We start from the raw sequence: 10,000 nt of genomic DNA on the forward strand, positions 1-10,000 counted from the left end.
ATAGATAGATAGATAGATAGATAGATAGATAGATAGATAGATAGATAGATAAATAGATAGATGGGTGGATGGATGGATGTATGGATGGATGGATGGATGGATGGATGGATGGATGGATGGATGAATGGATGAATGGATAGACAGACAGACAGACAGACAGACAGACAGACAGACAGACAGACAGACAGACAGATAGATAGATAGATAGATAGATAGATAGATAGATAGATAGATAGATAGATAGATAGATAGATAGATAGATAGATAGATAGATAGATAGATAGATAGATAGATAGATAGATAGATAGATAGATAGATAGATAGATAGATAGATAGATAGATAGATAGATAGATAGATAGATAGATAGATAGATATAGGGAGAGAGAGAGCGTTAATATAAACAGAGACGTTATTTTCAATCAAGCGGTATTTTCTTTCCTTTAGGAGCAGAATGTTCTGATCATCAGCGCACCAGAATGTAGTGCTTGGTTGGCAAGCATCATATATTGTGATGTGTTAGCTAAGAGTTCCATGTCCTTCAGACTCATATATTCCTCTGTAGTTGTACCTTGGTGATTCCACAAAACATGGCATCATAATCAGCATTCTACTGCCACAGAGTGGACAGAGAAACCATTTAGAATTTCCCTGAAAAAGAAAAAAAGCATACTTAGGCAGAGCTTTGTGGACAGGAAGGACATTAGAGCAAGTGAGGAATAAGCACTGCTTTTGTTAATTTACATAGGCAGAACAGAGACTGCTGGGAAAAGCCTGAAATTAAAGGCACAGAAAATGCCTGCTTCTGGAGAGAACACTAAGAAGCATTGAAAGTTTTTCCTCTGACCCTGGCCACTCTTAAGAGGAATCCTATGATAGTCAGCAGGACCCACCCTAAAAAGGAAGGGACAGCCATTTGGACCCTTTCCACCTTTCCTATATCTCGCCTGATCGAGCCTCATTGAGCGCTGATTGAGCGGATAAGCACATAAGCACATGTACTTCTCATTTTGGGAAGGCATTGCTTAGCTTGTTACCAGCAGCTCAGTTATGTTATGATGTTAGAGGCTATGCAAGGAATGCTTTAGTCCTGCATTAGGCAGTTTTTATTGCTTCTTGCATTCAAGAGATAGATAATTAGCCAGAATCTGTGGCCCAGCTATTCACCTTGGCATTCCGATTTGCACAAAGGGAATCAGTATTGGAGAGAAAAGGCAAAATGTGTTTCTTATGTTGTTATGAACAGCTTTTTATTCTTTCTCTTTAGGCTCTAGCCAATGCAGAAATATTTAAATAACGGCTGACTTCCTGTAAGACGTGTCCAATGCTGAGACAAAATAAAAGGGGACACTTACAAATGATAGTGCTATCGTTTGAGAAAGGGTAAGTTGACACTGAATTTCCTGTGAATTCACAGACCAAGCATGAAAAAGACCCCAGCATGATCTTCATTGCGGGCTTAGAGCTGGTGTTACCTTTTCAGAGGTGAGGGTCTTTCAACAGCTCGTTGGTCTAGGGGTATGATTCTCGCTTAGGGTGCGAGAGGTCCCGGGTTGAAATCCCGGACGAGCCCTTTCATTGGTGCTCTTTTGAAGTATGCATTTCAAAGCCAATATCAATTTTCTCTTTGCAGTAGTGGATGCATATTTGCTAGAGTCTCATGCTTTTAATCTTGCCCTGCCTGAGCAAATAGGAAACATTTCTCTTTAAGCATTTTGCAAAAATGCTGAACTTGCAAGGCATATACAAGCGTTCAGATAGGGCTGTCGGGCAGGTTGCATGAAAGAAATCTAAAACCAGATGCCCTTGGAATAGTCTGTTTTGAGCAGTTTCATCACAGAAGAATCACCTGTAGGTATCTGTTTCTGTAGTGTAGTGGTTATCACGTTCGCCTCACACGCGAAAGGTCCCCGGTTCGAAACCGGGCAGAAACACTAGTTATATTGTCTTTGCTGCAATGTTGAGAGTTGCCGTTTTGCATGAAATTGTCCAGGCCCTGAAGATGGGTTCATGCAGTCTCGTTCCAAGAAAGTGAATTCTCTTAAAAACAATAACATAATTGGCATGTGGATGTATCTGTTGATTCACAGACCTCACTTTCAAAAGAGCCCTGCATTCGGTTCAATGCTCAACCAGAACAAGCATTAACTTTGAGAATTGTTGGCACCAACAGGCCTCCTATTTTAGTGGAGTGTTTCTGGTTTTAAGTGCTGAGGCTTGGGCTCAATTCCTAGATGATCCTTCTCAAGGTGATGATACAAATGCATCGTCACCTTTTCGTTTAATGTCAGAATTGTTTATTTCCATTTGGTGGTGTATGAATGCTTTCGACAGTATGGGGATTTTTTCTAGCCTTGCATGAATAAAAGCATATCACTCCTCTTTATGTATTTTTCTAATACATTTATATTTGCATCTCCTCTCCTAGCATGCATTTTTGACTATCTTACAGGCTGTATATATTAAGTATCAATTCAGGGGCGCTTCTACTACTCAAATCACAACTGTTCTATCACGACATTGATAAGCAATCTGCATCTGCTTCTGTTGTGTATTGGTTATCATATTTACCTGACGTGTGAAAGTCCCATGTTTGACAGTGCACGTTAACAAAGAAACCAATGATTTTTATTAAAAGTTGTCTTGTGTTTTGGTTACCTTGCATCAGCCAAAACGTGCCAGAGATGACTTCATTTGCAGTCACTTGAAAAGTAGGGATTCTCATATAAATGGCAAGAGGTTGAAACAAATCCAAAGAAATGCATGGCATATCTATGAGTAGGTGTATGCATGTATCCATATATAAAGATAGATAGAAAGATAGATAGATAGATAGATAGATAGATAGATAGATAGATAGATAGATAGATAGATAGATAGATAGATAGATAGATAGATAGATAGATAGATAGATGGATGGGTGGATGGATGGATGGATGGATGGATGGATGGATTTATGGATGGATGGATGGATGGATGGATGGATGGATGGATGGATGGATGAATGAATGGATAGACGGACAGACAGACAGACAGACAGACAGACAGACAGACAGACAGACAGACAGATAGATAGATAGATAGATAGATAGATAGATAGATAGATAGATAGATAGATAGATAGATAGATAGATAGATAGATAGATAGATAGATAGATAGATAGATAGATAGATAGATAGATAGATAGATAGATAGATATAGGGAGAGAGAGAGCGTTAATATAAACAGAGACTTTATTTTCAATCAAGCGGTATTTTCTTTCCTTTAGGAGCAGAATGTTCTGATCATCAGCGCACCAGAATGTAGTGCTTGGTTGGCAAGCATCACATATTGTGATGTGTTAGCTAAGAGTTCCATGTCCTTCAGACTCATATATTCCTCTGTAGTTGTACCTTGGTGATTCCACAAAACATGGCATCATAATCAGCATTCTACTGCCACAGAGTGGACAGAGAAACCATTTAGAATTTCCCTGAAAAAGAAAAAAAGCATAATTAGGCAGAGCTTTGTGGACAGGAAGGACATTAGAGCAAGTGAGGAATAAGCACTGCTTTTGTTAATTTACATAGGCAGAACAGAGACTGCTGGGAAAAGCCTGACATTAAAGGCACAGAAAATGCCTGCTTCTGGAGAGAACACTAAGAAGCATTGAAAGTTTTTCCTCTGACCCTGGCCACTCTTAAGAGGAATCCTATGATAGTCAGCAGGACCCACCCTAAAAAGGAAGGGACAGCCATTTGGACCCTTTCCACCTTTCCTATATCTCGCCTGATCGAGCCTGATTGAGCGCTGATTGAGCGGATAAGCACATAAGCACATGTACTTCTCATTTTGGGAAGGCATTGCTTAGCTTGTTACCAGCAGCTCAGTTATGTTATGATGTTAGAGGCTATGCAAGGAATGCTTTAGTCCTGCATTAGGCAGTTTTTATTGCTTCTTGCATTCAAGAGATAGATAATTAGCCAGAATCTGTGGCCCAGCTATTCACCTTGGCATTCCGATTTGCACAAAGGGAATCAGTATTGGAGAGAAAAGGCAAAATGTGTTTCTTATGTTGTTATGAACAGCTTTTTATTCTTTCTCTTTAGGCTCTAGCCAATGCAGAAATATATAAATAACTGCTGACTTCCTGTAAGACGTGTCCAATGCTGAGACAAAATAAAAGGGGACACTTACAAATGATAGTGCTATCGTTTGAGAAAGGGTAAGTTGACACTGAATTTCCTGTGAATTCACAGACCAAGCATGAAAAAGACCCCAGCATGATCTTCATTGCGGGCTTAGAGCTGGTATTACCTTTTCAGAGGTGAGGGGCTTTCAACGGCTCGTTGGTCTAGGGGTATGATTCTCGCTTTGGGTGCGAGAGGTCCCGCGTTCAAATCCCGGACGAGCCCTTTCATTGGTGCTCTTTTGAAGTATGCATTTCAAAGCCAATATCAATTTTCTCTTTGCAGTAGTGGATGATTATTTGCTAGAGTCTCATGCTTTTAACCTTGCCCTGCCTGAGCAAATAGGAAACATTTCTCTTTAAGCATTTTGCAAAAATGCTGAACTTGCAAGGCATATACAAGCGTTCAGATAGGGCTGTCGGGCAGGTTACATGAAAGAAATCTAAAACCAGATGCCCTTGGAATAGCCTGTTTTGAGCAGTTTCATCACAGAAGAATCACCTGTAGGTATCTGTTTCTGTAGTGTAGTGGTTTTCACGTTCGCCTCACACGCGAAAGGTCCCCGGTTCGAAACCAGGCAGAAACACTAGTTATATTGTCTTGGCTGCAATGTTGAGAGTTGCCGTTTTGCATGATATTGTCCAGGCCCTGAAGATGGGTTCATGCAGTCTCGTTCCAAGAAAGTGAATTCTCTTACAAACAATAACATAATTGGCATGTGGATGTATCTGTTGATTCACAGACCTCACTTTCAAAAGAGCCCTGCATTCGGTTCAATGCTCAACCAGAACAAGCATTAACTTTGAGAATTGTTGGCACCAACAGGCCTCTTATTTTAGTGGAGTGTTTCTGGTTTTTAAGTGCTGAGGCTTGGGCTCAATTCCTAGATGATCCTTCTCAAGGTGATGATACAAATGCATCGTCACCTTTTCGTTTAATGTCAGAATTGTTTATTTCCATTTGGTGGTGTATGAATGCTTTCGACAGTATGGGGATTTTTTCTAGCCTTGCATGAATAAAAGCATATCACTCCTCTTTATGTATTTTTCTAATACATTTATATTTGCATCTCCTCTCCTAGCATGCATTTTTGACTATCTTACAGGCTGTATATAATAAGTATCAATTCAGGGGCGCTTCTTCTACTCAAATCACAACTGTTCTATCACGATATTGATAAGCAATCTGCATCTGCTTCTGTTGTGTATTGGTTATCATATTTACCTGACGTGTGAAAGTCCCATGTTGGACAGTGCACGTTAACAAAGAAACCAATGATTTTTATTAAAAGTTGTCTTGTGTTTTGGTTACCTTGCATCAGCCAAACCGTGCCAGAGATTACTTCATTTGCAGTCACTTGAAAAGTAGGGATTCTCAAATAAATGGCAAGAGGTTGAAACAAATCCAAAGAAATGCATGGCATATCTATGTGTAGGTGTATGCATGTATCCATATATAAAGATAGATAGATAGATAGATAGATAGATAGATAGATAGATAGATAGATAGATAGATAGATAGATAGATAGATAGATAGATAGATAGATAGATAGATAGATAGATAGATAGATAGATAGATAGATAGATAGATAGATAGATAGATAGATAGATAGATAGATAGATAGATAGATAGATAGATAGATAGATAGATAGATGGGTGGATGGATGGATGTATGTATGGATGGATGGATGGATGGATGGATGGATGGATGGATGGATGGATGAATGGATAGACAGACAGACAGACAGACAGACAGACAGACAGACAGACAGACAGACAGACGGATAGATAGATAGATAGATAGATAGATAGATAGATAGATAGATAGATAGATAGATAGATAGATAGATAGATAGATAGATAGATAGATAGATAGATAGATAGATAGATAGATAGATAGATAGATAGATAGATAGATAGATAGATAGATAGATAGATAGATAGATAGATAGATAGATAGATAGATAGATAGATATAGGGAGAGAGAGAGCGTTAATATAAACAGAGACGTTATTTTCAATCAAGCGGTATTTTCTTTCCTTTAGGAGCAGAATGTTCTGATCATCAGCGCACCAGAATGTAGTGCTTGGTTGGCAAGCATCATATATTGTGATGTGTTAGCTAAGAGTTCCATGTCCTTCAGACTCATATATTCCTCTGTAGTTGTACCTTGGTGATTCCACAAAACATGGCATCATAATCAGCATTCTACTGCCACAGAGTGGACAGAGAAACCATTTAGAATTTCCCTGAAAAAGAAAAAAAGCATACTTAGGCAGAGCTTTGTGGACAGGAAGGACATTAGAGCAAGTGAGGAATAAGCACTGCTTTTGTTAATTTACATAGGCAGAACAGAGACTGCTGGGAAAAGCCTGAAATTAAAGGCACAGAAAATGCCTGCTTCTGGAGAGAACACTAAGAAGCATTGAAAGTTTTTCCTCTGACCCTGGCCACTCTTAAGAGGAATCCTATGATAGTCAGCAGGACCCACCCTAAAAAGGAAGGGACAGCCATTTGGACCCTTTCCACCTTTCCTATATCTCGCCTGATCGAGCCTCATTGAGCGCTGATTGAGCGGATAAGCACATAAGCACATGTACTTCTCATTTTGGGAAGGCATTGCTTAGCTTGTTACCAGCAGCTCAGTTATGTTATGATGTTAGAGGCTATGCAAGGAATGCTTTAGTCCTGCATTAGGCAGTTTTTATTGCTTCTTGCATTCAAGAGATAGATAATTAGCCAGAATCTGTGGCCCAGCTATTCACCTTGGCATTCCGATTTGCACAAAGGGAATCAGTATTGGAGAGAAAAGGCAAAATGTGTTTCTTATGTTGTTATGAACAGCTTTTTATTTTTTCTCTTTAGGCTCTAGCCAATGCAGAAATATATAAATAACGGCTGACTTCCTGTAAGACGTGTCCAATGCTGAGACAAAATAAAAGGGGACACTTACAAATGATAGTGCTATCGTTTGAGAAAGGGTAAGTTGACACTGCATTTCCTGTGAATTCACAGACCAAGCATGAAAAAGACCCCAGCATGATCTTCATTGTGGGCTTAGAGCTGGTGTTACCTTTTCAGAGGTGAGGGTCTTTCAACGGCTCGTTGGTCTAGGGGTATGATTCTCGCTTAGGGTGCGAGAGGTCCCGGGTTCAAATCCCGGACGAGCTCTTTCATTGGTGCTCTTTTGAAGTATGCATTTCAAAGCCAATATCAATTTTCTCTTTGCAGTAGTGGATGCATATTTGCTAGAGTCTCATGCTTTTAATCTTGCCCTGCCTGAGCAAATAGGAAACATTTCTCTTTAAGCATTTTGCAAAAATGCTGAACTTGCAAGGCATATACAAGCGTTCAGATAGGGCTGTCGGGCAGGTTGCATGAAAGAAATCTAAAACCAGATGCCCTTGGAATAGTCTGTTTTGAGCAGTTTCATCACAGAAGAATCACCTGTAGGTATCTGTTTCTGTAGTGTAGTGGTTATCACGTTCGCCTCACACGCGAAAGGTCCCCGGTTCGAAACCGGGCAGAAACACTAGTTATATTGTCTTTGCTGCAATGTTGAGAGTTGCCGTTTTGCATGAAATTGTCCAGGCCCTGAAGATGGGTTCATGCAGTCTCATTCCAAGAAAGTGAATTCTCTTAAAAACAATAACATAATTGGCATGTGGATGTATCTGTTGATTCACAGACCTCACTTTCAAAAGAGCCCTGCATTCAGTTCAATGCTCAACCAGAACAAGCATTAACTTTGAGAATTGTTGGCACCAACAGGCCTCCTATTTTAGTGGAGTGTTTCTGGTTTTAAGTGCTGAGGCTTGGGCTCAATTCCTAGATGATCCTTCTCAAGGTGATGATACAAATGCATCGTCACCTTTTCGTTTAATGTCAGAATTGTTTATTTCCATTTGGTGGTGTATGAATGCTTTCGACAGTATGGGGATTTTTTCTAGCCTTGCATGAATAAAAGCATATCACTCCTCTTTATGTATTTTTCTAATACATTTATATTTGCATCTCCTCTCCTAGCATGCATTTTTGACTATCTTACAGGCTGTATATATTAAGTATCAATTCAGGGGCGCTTCTACTACTCAAATCACAACTGTTCTATCACGACATTGATAAGCAATCTGCATCTGCTTCTGTTGTGTATTGGTTATCATATTTACCTGACGTGTGAAAGTCCCATGTTTGACAGTGCACGTTAACAAAGAAACCAATGATTTTTATTAAAAGTTGTCTTGTGTTTTGGTTACCTTGCATCAGCCAAAACGTGCCAGAGATGACTTCATTTGCAGTCACTTGAAAAGTAGGGATTCTCATATAAATGGCAAGAGGTTGAAACAAATCCAAAGAAATGCATGGCATATCTATGAGTAGGTGTATGCATGTATCCATATATAAAGATAGATAGATAGATAGATAGATAGATAGATAGATAGATAGATAGATAGATAGATAGATAGATAGATAGATAGATAGATAGATAGATAGATAGATAGATAGATAGATAGATAGATAGATAGATAGATAGATAGATAGATAGATAGATAGATAGATAGATAGATGGATGGATGGATGGATGGATGGATGGATGGATGGATGGATGGATGGATGGATGGATGGATGGATGGATGAATGGATAGACGGACAGACAGACAGACAGACAGACAGACAGACAGACAGACAGACAGACAGACAGATAGATAGATAGATAGATAGATAGATAGATAGATAGATAGATAGATAGATAGATAGATAGATAGATAGATAGATAGATAGATAGATAGATAGATAGATAGATAGATAGATAGATAGATATAGGGAGAGAGAGAGCGTTAATATAAACAGAGACTTTATTTTCAATCAAGCGGTATTTTCTTTCCTTTAGGAGCAGAATGTTCTGATCATCAGCGCACCAGAATGTAGTGCTTGGTTGGCAAGCATCACATATTGTGATGTGTTAGCTAAGAGTTCCATGTCCTTCAGACTCATATATTCCTCTGTAGTTGTACCTTGGTGATTCCACAAAACATGGCATCATAATCAGCATTCTACTGCCACAGAGTGGACAGAGAAACCATTTAGAATTTCCCTGAAAAAGAAAAAAAGCATACTTAGGCAGAGCTTTGTGGACAGGAAGGACATTAGAGCAAGTGAGGAATAAGCACTGCTTTTGTTAATTTACATAGGCAGAACAGAGACTGCTGGGAAAAGCCTGAAATTAAAGGCACAGAAAATGCCTGCTTCTGGAGAGAACACTAAGAAGCATTGAAAGTTTTTCCTCTGACCCTGGCCACTCTTAAGAGGAATCCTATGATAGTCAGCAGGACCCACCCTAAAAAGGAAGGGACAGCCATTTGGACCCTTTCCACCTTTCCTATATCTCGCCTGATTGAGCGCTGATTGAGCGGATAAGCACATAAGCACATGTACTTCTCATTTTGGGAAGGCATTGCTTAGCTTGTTACCAGCAGCTCAGTTATGTTATGATGTTAGAGGCTATGCAAGGAATGCTTTAGTCCTGCATTAGGCAGTTTTTATTGCTTCTTGCATTCAAGAGATAGATAATTAGCCAGAATCTGTGGCCCAGCTATTCACCTTGGCATTCCGATTTGCACAAAGGGAATCAGTATTGGAGAGAAAAGGCAAAATGTGTTTCTTATGTTGTTATGAACAGCTTTTTATTCTTTCTCTTTAGGCTCTAGCCAATGCAGAAATATATAAATAACTGCTGACTTCCTGTAAGACGTGTCCAATGCTGAGACAAAATAAAAGGGGACACTTACAAATGATAGTGCTATCGTTTGAGAAAGGGTAAGTTGACACTG

General features: G+C 39.4%; 6 non-coding genes across 6 annotated transcripts; all 6 read left to right on the forward strand.

Annotated features, from left to right (window-relative positions):
• Positions 1–1,499: 1,499 nt before the first annotated feature.
• On the forward strand, positions 1,500–1,571 carry TRNAP-AGG (transfer RNA proline (anticodon AGG)). The gene has a single exon. It is a non-coding gene; the product is annotated as a tRNA-Pro (tRNA).
• Positions 1,572–1,859: 288 nt separating this feature from the next.
• On the forward strand, positions 1,860–1,932 carry TRNAV-CAC (transfer RNA valine (anticodon CAC)). Its single transcript has one exon. It is a non-coding gene; the product is annotated as a tRNA-Val (tRNA).
• A 2,389-nt stretch (positions 1,933–4,321) lies between these two features.
• Positions 4,322–4,393, forward strand: TRNAP-UGG (transfer RNA proline (anticodon UGG)). The gene has a single exon. It is a non-coding gene; the product is annotated as a tRNA-Pro (tRNA).
• Positions 4,394–4,681: 288 nt separating this feature from the next.
• TRNAV-CAC (transfer RNA valine (anticodon CAC)) lies at positions 4,682–4,754 on the forward strand. The gene has a single exon. It is a non-coding gene; the product is annotated as a tRNA-Val (tRNA).
• Positions 4,755–7,268: 2,514 nt separating this feature from the next.
• Positions 7,269–7,340, forward strand: TRNAP-AGG (transfer RNA proline (anticodon AGG)). The gene has a single exon. It is a non-coding gene; the product is annotated as a tRNA-Pro (tRNA).
• Positions 7,341–7,628: 288 nt separating this feature from the next.
• Positions 7,629–7,701, forward strand: TRNAV-CAC (transfer RNA valine (anticodon CAC)). Its single transcript has one exon. It is a non-coding gene; the product is annotated as a tRNA-Val (tRNA).
• Positions 7,702–10,000: the final 2,299 nt, after the last annotated feature.

Source organism: Lissotriton helveticus, chromosome 8 (genome assembly GCF_964261635.1).
Source record: "Lissotriton helveticus chromosome 8, aLisHel1.1, whole genome shotgun sequence".
Taxonomy (NCBI): domain Eukaryota; kingdom Metazoa; phylum Chordata; class Amphibia; order Caudata; family Salamandridae; genus Lissotriton; species Lissotriton helveticus.